The sequence below is a fragment of the Bos mutus genome, unplaced genomic scaffold (assembly GCF_027580195.1).
Source record: "Bos mutus isolate GX-2022 unplaced genomic scaffold, NWIPB_WYAK_1.1 CTG283, whole genome shotgun sequence".
NCBI classification, from domain to species: Eukaryota; Metazoa; Chordata; class Mammalia; order Artiodactyla; family Bovidae; genus Bos; species Bos mutus.
In genome coordinates, this window is record NW_027219780.1 from 98,329 (window position 1) to 119,508 (window position 21,180).

The 21,180-nt window shown below is 42.6% G+C and overlaps 1 pseudogene; it reads left to right on the forward strand.

Annotated features, from left to right (window-relative positions):
- LOC102282609 (ATP-binding cassette sub-family C member 4-like) overlaps positions 1-21,180 on the forward strand; it is a 156,938-nt pseudogene that overhangs the window by 12,843 nt on the left and 122,915 nt on the right.

Below are 21,180 nucleotides of genomic sequence, written 5' to 3' on the forward strand. Positions count from 1 at the left end.
GACTTATGAGGCTGATCATCTCAATGACTGAGAGCTTGTCCAGTGTAGGAAGGCTCATCTTGAGAGCTTTGTCTTCAGGGTCTCAGACACATGCATCCTGGACTTGGCCAAAGGATAATAAATAGGATGCTAAGAACTTCCTGCAGCAGGAAGTCAGATGGGATCATAAATGAGAGTAGCCATTTATCATCATAAATGAGGGCCATAAATATGGCCACTGGAAGTGGTTAGGGTGTTAACAGTGGCAGCAACATCATGCTGCCTTCAGATGGACAAGGAGCCCTTCAGGCATCACCTCCCCCTCATTACCATCCCTATGTGATTTTTTTTCTTAGCTGTGCTGAATCTTCATTGCTGCACTCAGGCTTTCTCTGGTTGTGGCAAGTGAGGGATACTGTAGTTACAGTGCTTGGGCTTCTCATTATGGTGGCTTCTCTAATTGTGGAGCACAGACTGTAGGACTCACAGGCTCAGTAATTGTGGTGCATGGGCTAAGTGCCATGTGGGATCTTCCTGGACCAGGGATTGAACCCGTGTCTACTGCATTGGCAGGTGGATTCTTAACCACCAGGCCACATGGGAAGCCCATGACATTACTCCTTAATGAGACTGATCACTCAAATGGCTTATTAAATACTGTCTCTCAGCAGAAAATTCCAGACACTTAGGTGGTAATGACCTGCCTTTATTTTGTACTCGTTCTTGGTGCATTTGTTGTATCTATCAGTATTCTCTTTGGTAGGGGACATTACTCTTATTTCTCCTGTAATTACAATGATATTAGGCTCAAATTGAGAGCTAACTAACAGGCAACACTGATTCCCAAAGAGAATAATATGTTTCAGGAAAGGTTGGGATGGCAGGTGTTAGTGCTGGCTTCTGGTGGAGAGCCCCAGATTTGCAGGCTGCTGCACTGGACTACCCTTGGCATGCCTGGGCTGACATTCTTGCTTCTCTGTGTGAGCTTACAAATTTATCTTTCAGTGAAGTCTGTAAAAAGTATGTTTTACATTTTACAGTATGAGGGGCTCTTCCATAAACTCTTAGAGCTTCTAGGGGTGAATGATGGGGCTTGCTGGAAATGTCTTTGTGTTCTTGTGAATTGATCCTCCTACTCTGATCTGATCATCCTACTCATACTTCTCCAGCTAAGTGGTGATCTGTTATTTCTTGGTAGTAAATGAAGCCTTCTGTGACCTTGTGAAAGGTGAGACAGTTGGTACAGCCTGTGAACGTGTATGTAGAACAAAGGAGTGTTGGAGTTTAATGTTACATTCATTTGAGGAATGGGTCCACCTTTCTGTAAATATCCTGATCAGGCACTAGGTGGCTGAACAGAAAATGCTGTTAGTTTTGTTTCATGTCTGATGTTTTGGATTCTCTTTCCCTTCCCCTTGCATGTGGGCTCCTCAACTTCAGCCAGACAGAAGAGAGCTATCAAAGTAAGCTTGGTGGCTGTTCACCCTGTCTGTTAATAAGGAGGGATTGCCTAAAAGGAATGTGTCAAAGGTCCTGAAAGATTTCCAAACTTTTGTCATTGTGTGTGGAGGAAATGATGTTGAGGGCCAAGGTGTTTACTTTTAGTGACTTGGATTTGTGTTGAGTGTTTGGTTTTCCTTGACGGGGAGAAGGGGACCTTCAGGGGTGACTAGAGGGAGGAAGTAAGTTGTGGGGTGGAGTGGCCATTTGGCAGAGTGAGCAAATGTTTTTTGCTTTTAGTTTTGGGGAAGAAAATTGATTTCTTTAAGTCTTACTCAGGAGGTAAGCTTCAATGTCCCCCCAGTTCACTGATTTAGGATTTTAATTTTTGCCTTGGGGAAGAGATGATTGGTAACATTTCTTCCAAACCAGTACTTTCAATATGTGGCTGATGATAAATCATGGAAGACATCGTTTTTTTAGATTGACTTCTACCATGTTTAATTTTTTACTCCAAGGAACATCCCAGCTTCTAGGGGATAGAGATGTTAACACAGTATCATCCTGGGGCTGAGAGCCTGGGAACCTCCCAGACTGGTTTCTTTGTGATACTCCAACAGAGGGTGGGCTCCATTCTCTTCATCTACAGACATGTGCAGTTCAGGGTGGGAAAGAGTGGATATATTTGTGCCGGTGTCTCTGTTCATAAAGATTCTTAAAGGAGAAGATGGTAAGAGCACGTCCCACATATAGGAGCCACTTTGACTTTCTGTTGGGTTGAGACATTAAGCGTACAAGGGACAGGGGAAGCCTGGGATCAGGGCTTGTGTTCATATGGAAGCAGAATTCTTGGCCTTCTTCTGCCACCTTTATCCTTATTCATCTTAAGGCTCACTTGGTATTTTGTCAAACGTGTTCTAAAGTACTGGTTGTAATATTTATTGAGCTTCCAGAGTGTATTCAGCACAATCAGAGAAGGCAATGGCACCCCACTCCAGTACTCTTGCCTGGAAAATCCCATGGATGGAGGAGCCTGGTAGGCTGCAGTCCATGGGGTCGCGAAGAGTCGGATACCACTGAACGACTTCACTTCACAATGTACTAAAGCTTTATTGTCTTGGAATACAGAGTTTGGGCTTAAGGTTAAAACTGTTGTCTGCTTGCCTTCTAGAAGATAGTAGATCTGCATTTTTTTTTTTTTTAGATTAGCTGTGGATGTAGCATTATGTCAAAATACCTTTTTAACATGCTAATAATAAAAGTAAAGCTTGAATTAAAAAAAAAAAATGTATGGCTTGCATTTCTAATTAAAGCTTTTTTCTTTCAGGAAGGCACCAGAGTAGTTCAGCCCATATTTTTGGGGAAAATGATTAGTTATGTTGAAAACTCTAATTCTGTCACCTTGCATGAAGCCTACAGCTACGTGGCAGGGCTGAGTGCCTGCGTGCTCGTGTGGGCCGTTCTGCACCACTTATACTTCTATTACATGCAGCGTGTGGGGATGAGGCTGAGAGTAGCCGTGTGCCATATGATCTACTGCAAGGTGAGTGTCACTCAGTACCATGGTGTGTACCTCCCCTGAAGGATCAGGAACATTTGTGGAAAGTTCTCTGTAAATTACACATTTTGTGACTAGAAATACTTACACATTACTAGAGAAATGTGCTAGGGCTTCGGCAGGTGGCTCAGTGGTAAAGAACCCGCCTGACAATGCAGGAGACACAGGTTTGATCCCTGGGTCAGGAAGATACCCTGGAGAAGGAAATGGCTACCCACTCCAGTTTTCTTGCCTGGAGAATCCCATGGAGCCTGGGAGGCTACAGTCCGTGGAGACACAAAGAGCTGGACACAACTTAGTGACTGAATAGCAACAGAGAAGCTTGCTATTTGCCTCATCAAGTTTGTTGTCATCTCAGAAAACTTTTGCCAATATATAATGGAAAGCTTTCTATTGAGATTGGGTCAGGGCTGCCTTTGATGACTTCTGGCCACAGGCTGTGGCATAATCCCTGGTTCTGGGAGAAACCAGGCTGGGTGATAGAAATGGAGTGGCCACTAAGCACATAGTAGTAGTTTGTCTACGCTGTGGATTCCAGGCTGGGGCACGTCTCCAGGAGCGCTCTAAGGTTGCTTAGAGCAACCTAAAATGGCCCATTCAGCATTTTAGTGCTCTTTTCAGATGAACTTTGATCTTGTGGGAGGGATCATGTATAAAATGGTGTGTCATTTATTAACATTTCCACAGTTTTGGTAAAATTACTTTTTGCTTTTGATCATTGACTTTTTAAAATTGTGGCAAAATACACACAATATAGGGCTTCCCTGGTGGTTCAGATGGTAAGGAATCTGCCTGCAGTATGGGAGATCCAGGTTTGATCTCTGGGTCGGGAAGATCCCCTGGAGAAAGGAATGGCAACCCATTCCAATATTCTTGCCTGGAGAATCCCATGGACAGAGGAGCCTAGAGGGCTATACTGTCCATGGGGTCCCAAAGAGTTGGACATGAATGAGTGACTAACACTTCACTTCATACACAATATAACATTTACCATTTTTAACTTTTTCTTTTAAACCTCTTTCCATCTGAGCCTTTTTTAAAGGGCATCTCATTAGTTTATTATTACGTTTTCAAATTTTTTTTTAATTGAAGGATAGTTGCTTTACAGTATTGTGTTGGTTTCTGCCATACATCAACATGCGTCAGCCATTAGTTCATTTAAGTACATTCACATTGTGCAGCTATCACCGCTGTTCTTAGCCACAACTTCCCTCCCATCAGCCATCACCGTTCTACCGTTCTCTTTGAATTTGACTACTCTAGGTGCTTCATGTAAGTGGAATCATACAGTGTTTGTCATTTTTTGTCTGGCTTATGTCATGTAGCGCAATGCCTTCAGGGTTCATTGATGTTGGAGTAGCTATCAGAATTTAGTTCCTCTTTAAGGCTGAATAATATTCCATTATAAATCATTTTTGTATAATATTCCATTGTTGAATAATATTCCATAATACTCCATTGTCGAATAATATTCCATTATACAACATTGTGTATATCTATTCATCTGTCAGTGGACATTTGGGTTCTTTCCACCTTTTGGCTGCTGTGAACATTGCTGCCATGAACACAGATGTGCAAAAAGTTTGTGTATTCAGTTCTTTTAGTACATCCCCAGAAGTGGAATTGCTGTACTATATGCTGAGCTTATGTTTAATTTTTTGGGGAACTGCTATATTCTCTTCCATCATAGCTACGTCATTTTACATTCACACTTGATTGATTTTTCTGTTTACCTCAAGGACTATATGAGAAGCTTTTACGAACCATGACATTTTGTTTGGATCAGTGGCTTCAGTTGGTGGTCTGTTGAAGCAGCTTGTGGTGTCTCTTCAGGTTCTTTAGCTCTCTAGGGCATTTTTCCGAACTTTTTACCAAATAAAGGAATTGGGCAACTCAGGCTGTGTTTTTTGTAAAGTCAGCAGATTGGCATTAAGAACACAGGTTCCTCACAGGAATAGTGCTTTGAATGCTATATTTCATAATTTTCTCACTTCAGAATGAAGAAACTAAGCCCAAAGTGTTTAAATGACATCATCTGCAGAATTAATGATTTATTCCAGATTTACAGCCCAAGTCTCTTATTTTATTTCCTTAATGCAGCCTCTCCACTCTCACTTAATTTGCCTCAAATTTACTTTAGTTGGTTCATAAGTCTAAACCTCTAGAGAAGGAAAGTCTAAACCTATACCCTTTAACCTTCGGGCAGGGCCAAGTTCACTGAGAAACAGGGTAGAGGATTTTGCTTGTACCTCCTACTCCTCCCTTTGCTGTCCTTGTGGGCAGGGCTGCTGCCACATTGAGGACACAAAGGATGAATGAATGTCCATCCCTAGAGCCCTGCTGTCAGGGATCATCTTGCTTGTCCTGATACCATGGAAGACCACAGAAAAACCCTTTATTTTAAGTTCTAAGAGTGATTTGGTATAACCGTAGGGATCCAGTTCTCTGTTTCTCTCTCTCATTTCAGGCACTTCACCTGAGTAGCTCCGCCATGGGGAAGACCACCACATGCCAGATAGTCAACCTGCTGTCCAATGATGTGAACAGGTTTGATCAGATAAGCTGCCCCTAAGGGATCCTCTTCCAGTTCCTGTCCTTCTCACTGGGTTCAGCTTAGTGCGATGCCAGGTGCCAGGGTTTGGTGTCAGCCAGGGTTCTGTTGAGGAACTTAGACAAGGGTTCTTTTTATTCAATGCTTATTTCTTCTGTGTACAGATCACATATGATAATGTATGTTGCCCTGTAGATGAGGGTTTTGTTTTTCTAATACTAGATAGGCAGTAGTGTTCTTGCCTGGCTTAGTTAGTGTCAGGGGTCTTCCTGGAGTGGCCCTTCTTGGCATGTGGTGTGCATGTTGCTGGACTGTCTTCCTCCTCCTCTGGATAATGAAGGCCTGGAGGGCAGGGATTGTTCTTTCCCCTGAGGCCTGCTCAGTGCCTGCTGCATAGGGAGCCTGCGAAGAATATGTCAAGTGGGTGGTCCCCAGCCAGACACGACTGACTCTCTGCTATCCTGCCATACATTTTTCCCCACTTATGTAATGAATAGATCACATGACCCAGGGTGTTATTGCTATTGGTCAAACATCTATATTGCACTAGACACTTCTCTTTCAGTTATTCATTCATCAAACGTGAAGTAAGGCCAGTACTCAGTTTCAGGGATGAATGCAATTTAGTTTTTCCCTGGAGAAGTCCCAGGCTGTCAGGAAGGTAAGTATACAAGTTATTACTGGAAAGTGTGGTAGGTAACATAATATAAGCTTTTCTTGGGTACTGGAGTGAGATGGGGACTGAACGTTGAGGCAGAGAGAGTTTGGGGAAGCCCTGAGCTCATAAGTGGTGTAGACAAAAATCAACATTTTCTTTCAAGGCTGCTGGTCTGGTTCTCCCTGGATGTCCCTAAGGCTGGCCCTGTGCTGCCCCAGAACAGCATCATCTGGGGTAGATGCTTGAGTTTCTGCTTCAGCAGGTTTAAAACCCACTGAGATCATTCCCATTTAGGTTCCCGTCTATTCTTTTAAAGCATAGTATTTCTATAATGGGTCCTTACTGGTTTTATTTTTATACCATCCTAAGAAGGCTTTGTCTTTCTCTTTTAAGGTAATGATGTTCTTGCACTATCTTTGGGTGGGGCCACTGCAGGCTATTGCAGTGACCACACTGCTCTGGATGGAAATAGGAATACCATGTCTTGCCGGGATGGCGGTTCTCATTATTCTTCTGCTAGTGCAAAGCTGCTTCGGGAAGTTGTTTTCATCACTTCAGTAAGAGAAACACTGGTTTTAAAAAATAGGTAACATGTACTTGGCAACTTCCACAATCTGCTAGATGCTTTTATTCAAAAACACAAAAGGCTTCTCTTCTCTCTTCTTTGGCTGTAGACCCCTGGAGAAGGAAATGGCAAACCACTCCAGTATTCTTGCCTGGGAAATCCCATGGACAGACAAATCTGGTAGACTGTAGTCCATGGGGTCACAGAGAGTCAGATATGATTTAGCAACTGAACACATACATACACCTTTCAGGCTTAGCCAGTGGAGGCTCCAGCCTTAAGCTGAAGGCTGATCTTGAAGTGGACATGGTGATGGCATTCACTGACTCCTCCTGGCATTGTATCTGAATAAGCAGAGTGTCCTTAAGCAGAATTTACCCATGTCTAAATTATTTAAGTATTATTAAAAGTAATCATAATTGTACAGGCCCACTCCTGGAGTTGGTGATGGACAGGGAGGCCTGGTGTGCTGCGATTCATAGGGTCGCAAAGAGTCGGACACGATTGAGCGACTGAACTGAACTGAAGTTATTTAAATGTTGTTAAAAATGATCGTAATTGTACAGGCCCATTTCTAGCCTAGCTGCATTTATGTTTATTATGCTTGTATTAGAGCCATGTTTATGTTGTGTTTTATTTCAATGTTTCCATTAAGTTATAGACATCTCAAGGGCAAGGGCAATCTTAATTATGTCTTTATAAAACCCCAGAATCCCAGCAGTGTATGTGACAGAAAAGAGACTGGTGATGATCAGATAAAGCTGAAGCAGGTCCCAGAGGGTTGGAGATGTGTCATTGTCCAGGTTGTCAGGTGATGGAGGTATTGTGCTGTTTGAATTTTTTTTCTTGAGTTTTTTCTTCTTCTTCTTCTTCTTTTTTTTTCTTTTTGGTGACCATGTGTGGTATTTTTTCTCCACTTGGAAGTTCTTTCCTCTCTTTGCTGTGGAGAGATGTTCCTTATCCTTCCAGACCTTGTTCCACTGCTACCAGCAATTTTTATTGCTATTTTTATTACAACACAAACACTGTCTTCCTGTTATATTCTTTTCTGCCTTCCCTACCTAACTGTGACCTCTTTGAGCAGATGGTTTGTATCCAAATCATTTCAGATCTTCCTTAGCTAATGCTGCAAGTTCTCCAAGTTAATTCTTTAATTGGACTGAATGGTTGGCTTCCTAATTGAAATCTTTCTCCATTTGTACTTTGAGTAGGGCCTGCTTATGTTGTCAGCACAAAAGATCTGTGGGGACTTCTTTGATCCTTGGTCTCTGCCTGTGCCCCCTGCTGCTGCTGATAATAAGGAAATTTGGGCTGTGGTTACTAAGGCTCATCTTTCACATCTGTTCCCTCAGGAGTAAGACCGCAGAGCTCACAGATGACAGGATCAGGACCATAAGCAAAGTTACAACTGGCATCAAAACAATTAAAATAAATGCTTGAGAAAAGTCATTTATAGACCTCATTCCCGGATTGAGAAGGTAAGTGTTTTTTTTTTTTATATGTATATATATTACACTGTATGTTTGTAGTTTTTTATTTCCTATTTTTACTGAATGGTTTAGAAGTCTTATCTAGTTTTCACATTAAAGTGAATTTAAATACTATTCACTTCATCCCCTCACACTTGGCAGGAACATTAAGTGGAACACTGGAGATGTCATTTTAACTTGCTCTTCCATCTACCATATTCTTAAAGGAAAAAATATATATGTTTCTTACTTATACAGAAATGAAATTCTAAATATTTCTTAAGCATTGATTGTAAAATATTAGTGTTTGAGATGACAGTATTTAAACTAAAATTGTAATATATGTTGATATAGCATAAATGGGGAATTGATAGAGATTGAGTGTACCTGTATCAGGCCAAATGTTATGAACCAGTATTACTCATTGTAAACAGAGCCATGAAAAGACTGTTCTTTTGTCTTTGCTTTATGTTTGTAGACTTTTAAAAAATATTTGATTTAAATATCTGATGAGTATTTATACTCCAGCACAGGGTGCTTAGAATTCTCTGGCTGCTCCCTGTCACCTCTCACTTTGCACCCTTGTGGGCACCCCTCCCTCTGCTGGGAATCTACTCTCATCTTCCTTCTTGTCTAGCCTCTGCCAAGCGACTGACTCCAGCTCATCTCAGGGTCCACATGTGTGTGGCTTATCCTGTCACTGCTGTTCAGGGTTACATGCCTCTGCTCTGTGCTCCTGTTGGGGCTGTGCTGGCTGCCTCTGTCTAGTGTCTTACAATTTGGGGGCTTACTCTTTTTTTTTTTTTTAATGTACACACACATCACACCACATCATTTTATTTATTTCTTTTCTCATTAATTTGGCTGTGCTGGGTCTTCATTGCTGTGTGCAGGCCTTCTCTAGTTGTGGCAAGCGGACTCTTCATTGTGGTGTGTGGACTTCTAACTGAGGTGGCCTCTCTCATTGCAGAGCACAGGCTCTAGGTACACAGGCTTCAGAAGTTGCAGCCTGTGGGCTCTAGAGCTTGGGCTCAGTAGTTGTGGTGCACGGGCTTAGTCGCTCTGCAGCATGTGTATCTGGACCAGGGATTGAACCCATGTCCTCCTCATTGGCAGGCAGATTCTTATCCACTGTACCACGAGGGAAGTACAGGGGTTTATTATTCTCCCCCACCTCCCCCAATTTAATGAGCTCCTGGAGGGGATGGGCTTTGCCTTTCTGTCATCAGTGAGGAGCCAGGAATAGGACTTTTGGTTATGAATGCTTGTTGAATGAATGTTCAAACACAGTCTGATTGACCCAAAATGTTTAAACGTGCAACATTAAGCCTCCATTTAGTTGGAAGAGTGAAGTGATGAGGTATGTGGTCCTTGGATTGGGGCAGAGCCCTGGGTGTGCACTGTGTAGTGTCTCCATGATGTGAGAGGTTGTTTATCTTAACCTGTGTCCACTCCCTAGAAAGGGGCCACTCACCTAGGGCACTTGAATTCATGCCTTGGATGTCAATGATTGTTTTGAAATCTGTTTTAAAACTCTTATTTCTAGGGAGGAAATTTCCAAGATTCTGAGAAGTTCCTACCTTAGAGGAATGAATTTGGCTTTATTTTTTGCTGCAAGCAAAATTATGATTTTCGTTACCTTCATCACCAATGAGCTCCTTGACAACCTAATCACAGCCAGCCAAGTGTTTGTGGTGGTGACGCTGTTTGAGGCTCTGCAGTTCTCGAGCACCCTCTACTTCCCCATGGCGGTCGAGAAGGTGTCAGAGGCTGTCGTCAGCATCCGAAGAATCAAGGTTTGGGGAAAAATAACTTTTTCAAGTTGTAGGTGGATTTTATGTAAAATACCTTTTATTTGGTGTGATGGTATTCCTGTAAGTGAGATTTAACTCTCTCAGTGCCAAACCTGGCAGCCATTCAAAACTGTCTTACACACTCTTATCTCTTCTTAGGTAGTGCGTACATGCTCAGTCACTCAGTTGTGTCTGACTCTTTGCAAACCTTTGGACTGTAGCCCACCAGGCTTCTCCATCCACGGAATTTTTTAGGCAAGGTAGAGTGCATTACAAATATCCTAAGATCCTTACTCATTTATGGGTAGCAGTACCAGTGGCATTTGCAGTGGCATTTGCATCTTGATTTTCAGTGATGACTGCAGTGTGATTAAATGTCTAAAAGCAGAAGAAGGAAGCAGATTGCGACTGGAATTACTAGGTAACAACTATGTTCAGTCCTGAGGTGAATAGGCTTTCTTCTCTGGCCTGAGGGGTGGGGGGAGAACTTGCTGGGAGCTCCCTGCTCCTCAGACAGGAAGAGTGGCCTCAGATTCACTTAGCTCTCTGTCTTTAGCCTCATTTTTAACCACCATTATGGTATCTCTTTCATGCCTTCTGGCATGCGAGATATCTCCTGAACGTGGTCTCCATCATCTAGTCTCACTCTGAAGACCTTCAAAGGCTCTTTGTTTCTTGTAGAATCAAAATGTTAAACCCTAGGCTCCACTGGCTGCTCCATCACTTTCTGTGCTGCGATGGGGGAGGGGGAGAGGGGACATTGCCTGTGACCTGCCACACTCACCCCCACTCTGGGGTCTTGGCTCACTCTGTTGGGCCACCTGGGTTCCGTCTCTTCTGTTCTTGATTTAAGCAAATGCTGCTGAGCCTCCCACAGCCCCATGACCCTCTCGCAGCACTTCCGTTCACACTGATCCAGGACTTCTGTTTATGTGCACGGCCAGTCCCGCACCACCCAGCCTAGTATCAGGTGGGGTGAAGCTGACTCCCAAGGAGTGTTCTGAGCCCCATGACAGCAGACTGTGTCTGCTGGTTCTTTAGTGTAGTGCCCCGTCCATGCTGGATACATCATGGGCATTGAATAAACACTGGATTGACTGAAACAAGAGTTACAGGAAATGGCTGGGATGTGACACAGAGGCCCAAGGTGATCCAACCTGTACTGCTGCTGCTGCTAAATCACTTCAGTAGCGTTCGACTCTGTGCGACCCCATAGACGGCAGCCCACAAGGCTCCTCTGTCCCTGGGATTCTCCAGGCAATAATACTGGAGTGGGTTGCCATTTCCTTCTCCAGTGCATGAAAGTGAAAAGTGAAAGTGAAGTTGCTCAGTTGTGCCCGACTCTTAGTGACACCATGGACTGTAGCCTACCAGGCTCCTCCATCCACGGGATTTTCCAGGCAAGAGTACTGGAGTGGGGTGCCATTGCCTTCTCTGCCAACCTGTACTAGAAGCTGCAGAAATGCTGAAGGAGGGAGCAGGTTAGAGTTAGGCATTCCTGCAACATCAGGTCTTGGGGAAGGGTATCAACCCAGGGGAGCTGACTCTTATCCAGAGTGGGAATAGGTCTGAATCCTCCCCTTGTTCTGTGTGTCCACTTGTGTATCTGGAACCAGCTTGAGTGGACTTGGTTGACCTGCTCTTGGAAGAGAGGAGCTGTGCCCTGCACAGCCTGGTGTTCATGCAGACTCTGCTGGCCTGGCTCCTCAGCTGGGCTCTTGGGGCTTGTAGGTAATTAGAAACAGTCAGTCTTACTCAGTTAACAAAGTTAGTCCAACTGTCTTGTTGGCCATCATGAAATAATAAAAAAAGATCAATACCATGAGGCTTTATGGTAAAATGCATCTCTAGTCTGAAGGTGGTTTTGAGACAGAATTCCCTCATCTTTGGAGTTGGTCAGTCTTTTTCCTCTGAAGACCTTTGACTAATTGGATGAGGCCCATCCACATTATGAAGACTAATCTATTTTATTCAGCATCTCCTGGATTTAGATGTTTGTCTCACCTGAAAACTATTTTCACTGTAATGCACGTTTAATTAAGCAAGTGTATGGGGACTGCAGTTCAGTTAAGTTGAGATAAAATTAGCCATCACACCCTCTTGAATCCCCATCTCTTCCTTAGAGCTCCCGAATATGACTTTGTCCTCACTAGGCCATGTGTTTATGGATTTCTTTGCTTCCCTGAACTCCAGACTTATCTAAAGGGCAGATACAATGCCTCATTCATCTTCATAGTCCTCCCAAATAGCAAGTACTCAGGAAATGTGCAACTGAAGGGACCTTCCAGCTCCATCATGTCTGGGCTTCTGCAGATGCCTAACCAGTAAGCATGGTTGTAGTGAGGAGAGTGATTACTTTGATTCTTTGGTGAATTATGTGATGCACCAAAGAATGTGGCATAAAAGGGATCCTACAGAAGGTTTTCAAGGAATTGTGCTCAAATATTTAGGTATGATTTTTGATTCCTTTTCCACCAAAATGCAGCTGAATTATCTGAGGCTTGAAATTTCTTCCTGTGCAGATATGTGCAGTAATATTAAAATCACGACCTGGGAAAAACTTTGAATTTTCTGGGGCTGATTTTGTCAAGCTCCTTTGTGTCCTGATGAAGGAAGCACCTTTGATTTGGTCATAAAACCTAAAATTTCCCTTGTGTACACAAAGTGTCTGTCAGGAAGGTGGTCTAGACATTTAGAGATCTTTCTTCAGTAGCTGTTATCAATAAAGGTGGGACAAATGGCTGAGAATAATAGTGGTGATAAGGGTTAATGTTAGCATGGGAAATTGATTCTTGGTGGGTTGAATTAATTGGTGTAAGATTTCCCTTTTAGATATTAGATGCTTCTTCATCATATATAGTTTCAACAACCCTTTAAAAATCTAGTTCTCTAGTTCATCAGAATTACCTGGGGTGCTTATTAAACCTACATCATCACACCTTGGAGTTTCTGATTCATTAGAGGTATGGGCTAGGGCCCAAGATATCTATATCTTTAGTCAATGATCCTGTGTACCTGAAAATAAAGCATATTTTGGTAACATTATCTTGGTTACAGAAAAAAAAGCAAACAAAACCAAAATGTACTTTAGCAAATATAGAAGATGATAGGACCTTGTTAAGACTAAAATCAGTTGATTAAAAAAAAAAAAAACTTTCTTGTTTTATGCTAGACTTTTCAGGGTGAAATTTGAATTTATTCCTTCAGTCACTTTTTCTAAAGAATAACTGAGTGCCTGCCTGAAGCCTGGCACAGGCTAGATGCATATGTAACAATCATTGGGGAGGAAATGCAGAGAAGTCCTTCTCTGGACTATATGTTTCCATATGAAACATATGGAATATATGTTTCATCAAGTGGGGGTTAATAAAGAATCAAATAGTGAAACTCACTGTGGATGTGTTTGTGTGTCATTAGTGCTTAGAAGGAAAAGTCCAAGGTGCCACGGGGTGCTTTGGCAGAGTTACTGGTATAGTCTTAGAGCTCGTGATTCCTGGGAAGGCTGAGGAAGTTACCTGGAGAATTCTGTGTGGGGAGGTGGGATAGGTGGGGTAGCTGATGCTTCACATTTTTCTCGCGATGGTGATGTAACACAGACTTTTAGTGCACAGGAAGGGGATCCATGCATTTGAGGAACCAAATGTGTCTGAGGCTGCAGAATAGAGAGTGAGAGGCTTGAGCAGGGGACTGTTAGGCCTCTCTGGTGGCTCAGCTGATAAAGAATCAGCCTACAATGCAGGAGACCCCAGTTCGATTCCTAGGTTGAAAAGATCCGCTGGAGAAGGGATAGACTACCCACTTCAATATTCTGGGTTTTCCTGGTAGCCCAGCTGGTAAAGAATCTGCCTGCAATGTGGGATAAGTGGGTTCCACCCCTGGGTTGGAGAAGGGAATGGCTACCTACTCCAGTATTCTGGCCTGGAGAAGTCCATGAACTGGATCATCCATGGGGCTGCAAAGAGTCAGACATGGCTGAGTGACTTTGACTTTATACAGGACTCTACAGGTAACATCAAAGTTTTTCTTATCTCAAAGCTCACTGTGGCTGAAGCCTGGGAAACAGGTCAGGGAAGTGGGATGGGGATCCAGAGCAGAAACAGAGAAATACGTCAAGAGCTTAGTGCTGTGCATGGCCCAGGAAAAGGATGATATGCTTTAGCTTAGGGTGAAATGGCCTTGGCTAGGTTTGAGAGCCACTCAAGGGCACATCTTGAGTTGGGTATGAGAGGAGGGAGAGGTGAATCTTGGGCTGCTTTTGTTTTTCAGGCTGCAAAATCACCTGGATGCACTAAAAAAAAATACTAAAAGATAACCAAATTTGGGAAGGAGAAAAGTATGAACTTGGCTTTGAATTCTGAGAGGCTGTGAAGTACCTCAGTGTTTTCAGTTTTATTCTAAGACCCACCTGACTGACCAGCCATTGGCCTTCTGTCCTGTTATCCAATAAATAACAGGCAATGATCAGATATTCATTTTCTTCCTTTCCTTGCCTCTCACTTAGATTGTGATAATGCCCAACTAGAAGGTGAAAAGGGCAGCAGGGGTGGGATAAAAGGTCAGCTGAATTTACTGACCAGGTGGTCAGAACTTGGCCAGATTTGACCACAGATGGGCTGGAGACGTGGTGGGAACATCGAGTTTAGAACACATTGTGGTGTTGAGCCCTGCTGCCCCACTGCCTCCTGCAGCCTGGAACTTAGTAGACTAGATAGTTCCTGATCCAGGATTTCTGCTCAGGTCATGTCTGAGAGCCCTAGGAAGGAAACCCACCACCCCTGCCCACCTTGGAGAGGGTACGATGGTTCATACCCATGGGCAGACCTACACATGGGCTTCATAGTTTCTTGTCTTCTTATTTATACATGCTTTTCAATTTCCTTTTTCATATAAAGAATTTGAGGATTTATTGTGATCTTATAGGCTCAAGAAGTCCCTCTGTTTTTCTCTGAATAAGGAAAGGGAGTGAAAGTTTTGGCATTGAATGAATCCAGTAGGATTGTAAATATCTTGTCTTAACTTTGAAGCACTGAAAGTCTTCAGTGACTTTTATATCCAGTGAAATGTGTCTAAAATTATATTGTTCACAGAGCAGATTTTCCATTATGCTACTGGGAAGTTAGTCATTTTGGCTGTAGTTCTGGTACTGATACTTTCCCACATGACCAGTTCTGGATCTGCACATCATGGGTCTAACAGCAATTTAATTTCAGCTTTTTCATTACCTTTAGTCCTGGAGAAAAATCCAGCCAGCACTTCTGCACCTTTACAAGCTGGTCATGTGCTGAGTGGAGTCTCATTTAACCCCTGGAAGACTGTGATATATTTCCCTGCTGCTGCTGCTAAGTCACTTCAGTCGTGTCCAACTCTGTGCGACCCCAGAGATGGCAGCCCACCAGGTTCCCCCGTCCCTGGGATTCTCTAGGCAAGAACACTGGCGTGGGTAGCCATTTCCTTCTCCAATGCATGAAAGTGAAAAGTGAAAGTGAAGTCGCTCTGTTGTGTCCGACTCTTAGCGACCTCATGGACTGCAGCCCACCAGGCTCTTGTGTCCATGGATTTTCCAAGAAAAGTACTGGAATGGGGTGCCATCGCCTTCTCAGTGTCTTTCCCTACTCAGTCCTATTATTTGTGGACAGGTTTTCAATAGATTTAATTCTTCATTTAGGACACACTTATTCTTTACATTCTTTTTTTTTTTTTTTTTTGAAAGTGGGAAATTTCTATTCTACTGTGTACATACTGAATAGTTTTTTTGTCATGGTAGCATGCTTCAGCTAAAATTGGAATTTCTGTCTAGACAAAATGTATAATATACACGTGTAACCTTTGGTTTCTGTGTTAGCTCAGACTGTGTAAGGTTATAGCCATACAGTCAATGGTTGGACTGATTTGAACCAGCCCTACAGTCTGTTATTTGTCTTACCCATGATGGGTCAACCCGTGCAAAGCTTGGTCTCAGTTGGAGTTGGGACTGTGTAAGTGTGTGAATGACATCATGTCGCCCCTCTTCATGACTTATTATCCCTCTGGGGATTCAAAAGTAGGGAGGGTGATACCAGCCTGGAATGTCCTGAGCTTGTTCCCAGGAGGATTAGCATTTGAGATGGACTGGAGGGCTGGGTGGGTTAGCACTCAGGGTGTCCAGACAGAGGCCACCTGGAGAGTGTGGACTTAGGTGCTGACAGGTCACTGGAGGGTGTTAAGTGTGATGGACAATTTCAGAAGTGTGTAAGAAGATGAGGAGGGAGTGGTGTTGGGGTCAGTTTGATGGGGTTGGGGAGGGCTGGTGAAGGAACCAGAAAAAAGAAAAGTTGTATTAGTATTTGCAATGATTAGTAGTGAGTGAGATTCTGAAATTATGTTGTTTCAAGAGGGAAGAAGTGGAAGGGGATAAACAGTGGCAGAACAGGTGAGAACTGTACCTGGCTGATGATGGGAGAGGTGGTGTGGAGAGAGGACTCAGGCTGTGGTGGTTGAGAGTCTGCAGAGAAGTCCTCAGACCACTGTCCATGAGTTCTGCTTCCTGCTGGACAGAGGCTCGGGGTGGGTAGGAGTAGCTGTGCCCAGTGTTCAGATTCTAAGTGAGCCTGGATGAGAGGAGGAGGGAATGAGTGGATCGTGTCTCCCACCACCTGGTCTTTGAGAGAAATGTAAGGATCCAATCTAACTTTTCCTGAATAGAAGTAGGTTTTCATATTCAGTTTGTCCAGCATTTCCAGCATTTCCAATTTGTTCTTTTGCAGGAGAAGATTCCAATCACATTTGTTACTTTGGGACATGATATTCTGAAGTCAAATGCTTCAAGGGTGTTTATGATTTGTAGGGTAGTAGGGTATTTATGATTTGTAGGGTAGTAGCTTACTATTTCAGGAGAAGGTAATGGCACCCCACTCCAGTACTCTTGCCTGGAAAATCCCATGGATGGAGGAGCCTGGAAGGCTGCAGTCCATGGGGTCGCTGAGGGTCGGACACGACTGAGCGACTTCACTTTCACTTTTCACTTTCATGCATTGAGAAGAAATGGCAACCCACTCCAGTGTTCTTGCCTGGAGAATCCCCATGGACAGAGAAGCCTGGTAGGCTACAGTCCATGGGGTCCCAAAAGTAGGACACCACTGAGCAACTAAGCACACAGTTTACTATTTATGTGTTGTTTTCTTCCTCAGAATTCTCAAATGCTTATTTCAGTTTCCCTATGTTGATTAGGACTCGGTTTGCCTATGAGTCCTGGAATTACCTATGTTAAAGCTGCTTACACAGTTTGTTTTCTCTCATATAAGTGTCCTTTAATGCTGTGTTTGGGTTTCCTGAGGCTGCCATAACCAAGTACCACAAACAGGTGCTTAAAAACCCCAGAAATTGATTGTTTTTCAGTCCTAGAGCCTCAAAGACTGAAATCAAGGTGTCAGCAGAGTCATGATCCCTCTGAATCGTTGAAGAAGAAGTCCTTCCTTGCCTGTATTAACTGAGGTGGTTGCAGAAAAACCTTGGCCTTTCTTGGCTTGTAACTGCCATGACTTCAGCCTCTGTCTCTATCATCATGTGGGCATTTTCTCTTTCTGTGTGTGTCTCTGGGTTTCTCTTCTTATAAGGACACCAACCATATTGAATTCAGGGCCCACCCTACTCTGGTGTGATCTCACCTTAACTGATTCATCTGCAACAATCCTGTTTTTAAACAAGTCATATTTTGAGTTTTAGTTAAGTTCAGTTGCTCAGTCATGTCTGACTCTTTGTGACCCCAAAGAGGTTGTGTTGTGCAGCACAACAGGCCTTCCTGTCCATCATCAACTCTTGGAGTTTACTTAAACACATGTCCATTGAGTTGGTGATACCATTCAACCATCTCATCCTCTGTCGTCCCCTTCTGCTCCTGCCCTCAATCTTTCCCAGCATCAGGTCTTTTCAAATGAGTCAGCTCTTCACATCAGGTAGCCAAAGTACTGGAGTTTCAGCTTCAACATCAGTCCTTCCAATGAATATTCAGGACTGATTTCCTTTAGGATGGACTGGTTGGATCTCCTTGCAGTCAAGGGACTCTCAAGAGTCTTCTTCAACACCACAGTTCAAAAGTATCAATTCTTTGGGATTCAGATTTCTTTATAGTCTAACTCTCACATCCATACATGACTACTGGAAAAACCATAGCCTTGATTAGACAGACCTTTGATGACAAAGTAATGTCTCTGCTTTTAATATGCTGTCTAGGTTGGTCATAACTTACCTTCCCAGGAGTAAGCGTCTTTTAATTTCATGTCTGCAGTCACCATCTGCAGAGATTTTGGAGCCCCAAAAATAAAATCAGCCATTGTTTCCCCATCTATTTGTAATGAAGTGATAGGTCAAGATGGCATGATCTTAGTTTTCCAAATGTTGAGCTTTAAGCCAACTTTTTCACTCTCCTCTTTCATTTTCATCAAGCGACTCTAGTTCTTCTTCACTTTCTGCCATAAGGGTGGTGTCATCTGTATATCTGAAGTTATTGATACATCTCCTGGCAATTGATTTCAGCTTGTGCTTCCTCCAGCCTAGTGTTTCTCATGATGTACTCTGCATATAAGTTAAATAAGCAGGGTGACAATATACAGCCCTGACATACTCCTTTCCCTATTTGGAACAAGTCTGTTGTTCCATGTCCAGTTCTCACTGTTAGGATTTCAGCATACTTTTTTGTGGGGATGCTGTTCACCCCATAACAAGTTTTGTGGTTAGTATCATGGTCCATGGTCTCAGGAACCAAAATTATTTTTAAAAAGTAAATTTAATTAATTTTTGGCTGTGCTGGTTCTTCATTGCTGCTTTCTCTAGTTGCAACAAGCATGCTTCTCATTGCAGTGACCTCTTGTTGTGGAGCATGGTCTCTAGGTGCACAGACTTTGGTAGTTGTGGCACATGGGCTCTGGAGCTTGGAGTCAGTATCTGTGATCCATGGGCTTAGATTGCTCTGTGGCATGTAGAATGTTCTGGGCCAGGGATCAAATCCTGTCTCCTGAATGGGCAGGCAGATTCTTATCTACTGCATCACTAGGGAAGTCCCAGACTCTTGTTACCCCACTGTGTATGGCCTTAACCAAGTTGGCAGCCTTCAAAGCCCAGGCTTGGGGTGGGCGGGTGGAGGAAGGTCTTGGATATTGCCACTTTCCACCGACCTGGATTTAGTCGTGTGTCTGCACCTATTTTCTCAGAAGGCTGGGAGAGAGGCTTCTTCCTTCTAGGTTGCCAGGTGCAGCTAAAATCCGGCATTCAGGAAGAAGAACAGATTTTGAGGACAGCCAGCAGTCTCTGCCACACATTCACAGTTCTTGCAGGAGGACATGGCACTGGGGTTGTCTTGGTTGTTTACTCAATTTCTCTATCATAGTATCATAGCTTTTCTCATTGAATGATGTCTAGCATTTGCAGGGCAAGAGGAATTTTCCTGCATAAGATTATGTTAGCTTTGTAGTGGTTCTCAGGACTTGGTTTTATTCAGCTACATTCCACTGAATACCTGCTAAGTGGTGTGAAAATCATGAAAAGTGGGAGCTGCACCATTCCTACTCTAGAGAGGAGGAGAGGGCAGTGACTAAGGAAAAAGAGACAGTGATTGTGAAAAGATACTTGTAAAATATTTTATAAGAAATGGAAATTTAAGAGTATTTAACTTTTAGACAATGACTTAAGTGATAGTTAATGAAAAGCAGTGATACTGACCTAACACACATGAGGAGAAAGGCAAAGTGTGCTTAAGTGCCCAGGAAAAGACCATGAGGCAAAACAGGCATAGCAGGGGTTTTCATTTGGCATATCTGTCATTGGTTTTGTGTCCCCAGCCTGTCCTGTGCCACTTGATACTTGAAGGTTCGGGCATGGCCTTGCTGTCTCTGTTCCTAGCAGTGTGCATAATGCTTGGCACATGGTGGGATTCAGGAAATATTTATGGAATCATTTCCAATCAGCTCAGCTGTTTGTTGTTAGTAACTCAAAAGTTAAGCAATAAAAATGTCCAGGTTCTTAACTGTTGGAGTTTGAGTCATGTTTTCTCTTTAAGGAGAAACTAGTTCACTTGTTGAAAGTTACAACTTTGCTCATGGCCAGAAAATATTTATTTTATATATATGTTTATACGGCTTTCCAGGTGGTGCAGTGGTAAAGAATCCTATCAGTGCAGGAGATGCAAGAGGCGCAGGTTTGAGCCCTGGGTCAAGAAGATCCCCTGCAGGAGGAAATGAAACCCACTCCAGTATTCTTGCCCAAAATATCCCAAGGGGTCTCAAAAAGAGTCATACATAACTGAGTGATTAGACAACAATGTTTATATAGTGAAGTATTCTTATATGTGCTTTCTATACAAATATATTTACATATTTATACATATATATGTATATAAAACACTCATACTATATATACTATATTATATGATTGTACATTCCATATTATATATATTATTTTATAGAATATATATTATTTACTATGTTCTGATATGAAACAAAACTTCTTTAAGTACAGCTGGCAAAATGATATGTAGGCTGTATAAAATCTTTTATTGCAAATTCAGAAACCAATAATTTTTGTTTGTGCTTTGTTCTTGCAACTTAAACTGTCTGTTTTTCCTTTTTCTGTAGAACTTCCTATTACTTGAAGAGATATCACAGCTCAACAGTCAGCTGCCATCAGATGGTAAAACGATAGTGGAAGTGAAAGGTTGCACTGCTTCTTGGGATAAGGTAACGAGTCATCCATTCCAAGATCATGACTACTAATTGACAACTGAAGACTTACTGGAGAATGTTGTGGTTTTACACATGGTATAAAATGTGATTTGATCATTTACTGAGATTATGTTATAAAATTCTGAAAATAGGGAATAAGGCTTCCAGTTAATGGAGATTAAGTGTAAAATCAGCCTAAGAAGTTTGGCATGTTGCTCTTTATTTCATTTTCAAGAGAGCTTTCAAAGTATTATACTAATAATTTAAAGTACATACGTTTGAATTTAAAAGGACATATGTTTGAATTTAAAGTACATATGTTTCTAGTGTTGGATTTTACAGGATTGGAGGGACAAAATGCTGCAGTGTGGAATGGGTTAACTAACGAGCGCACAACCATTTATTAAAGACAAGAGGCTTTGGGAAATCAGTGTACATTTTTGCCTTGATTATAATTTTATTATATACTGGGTGAT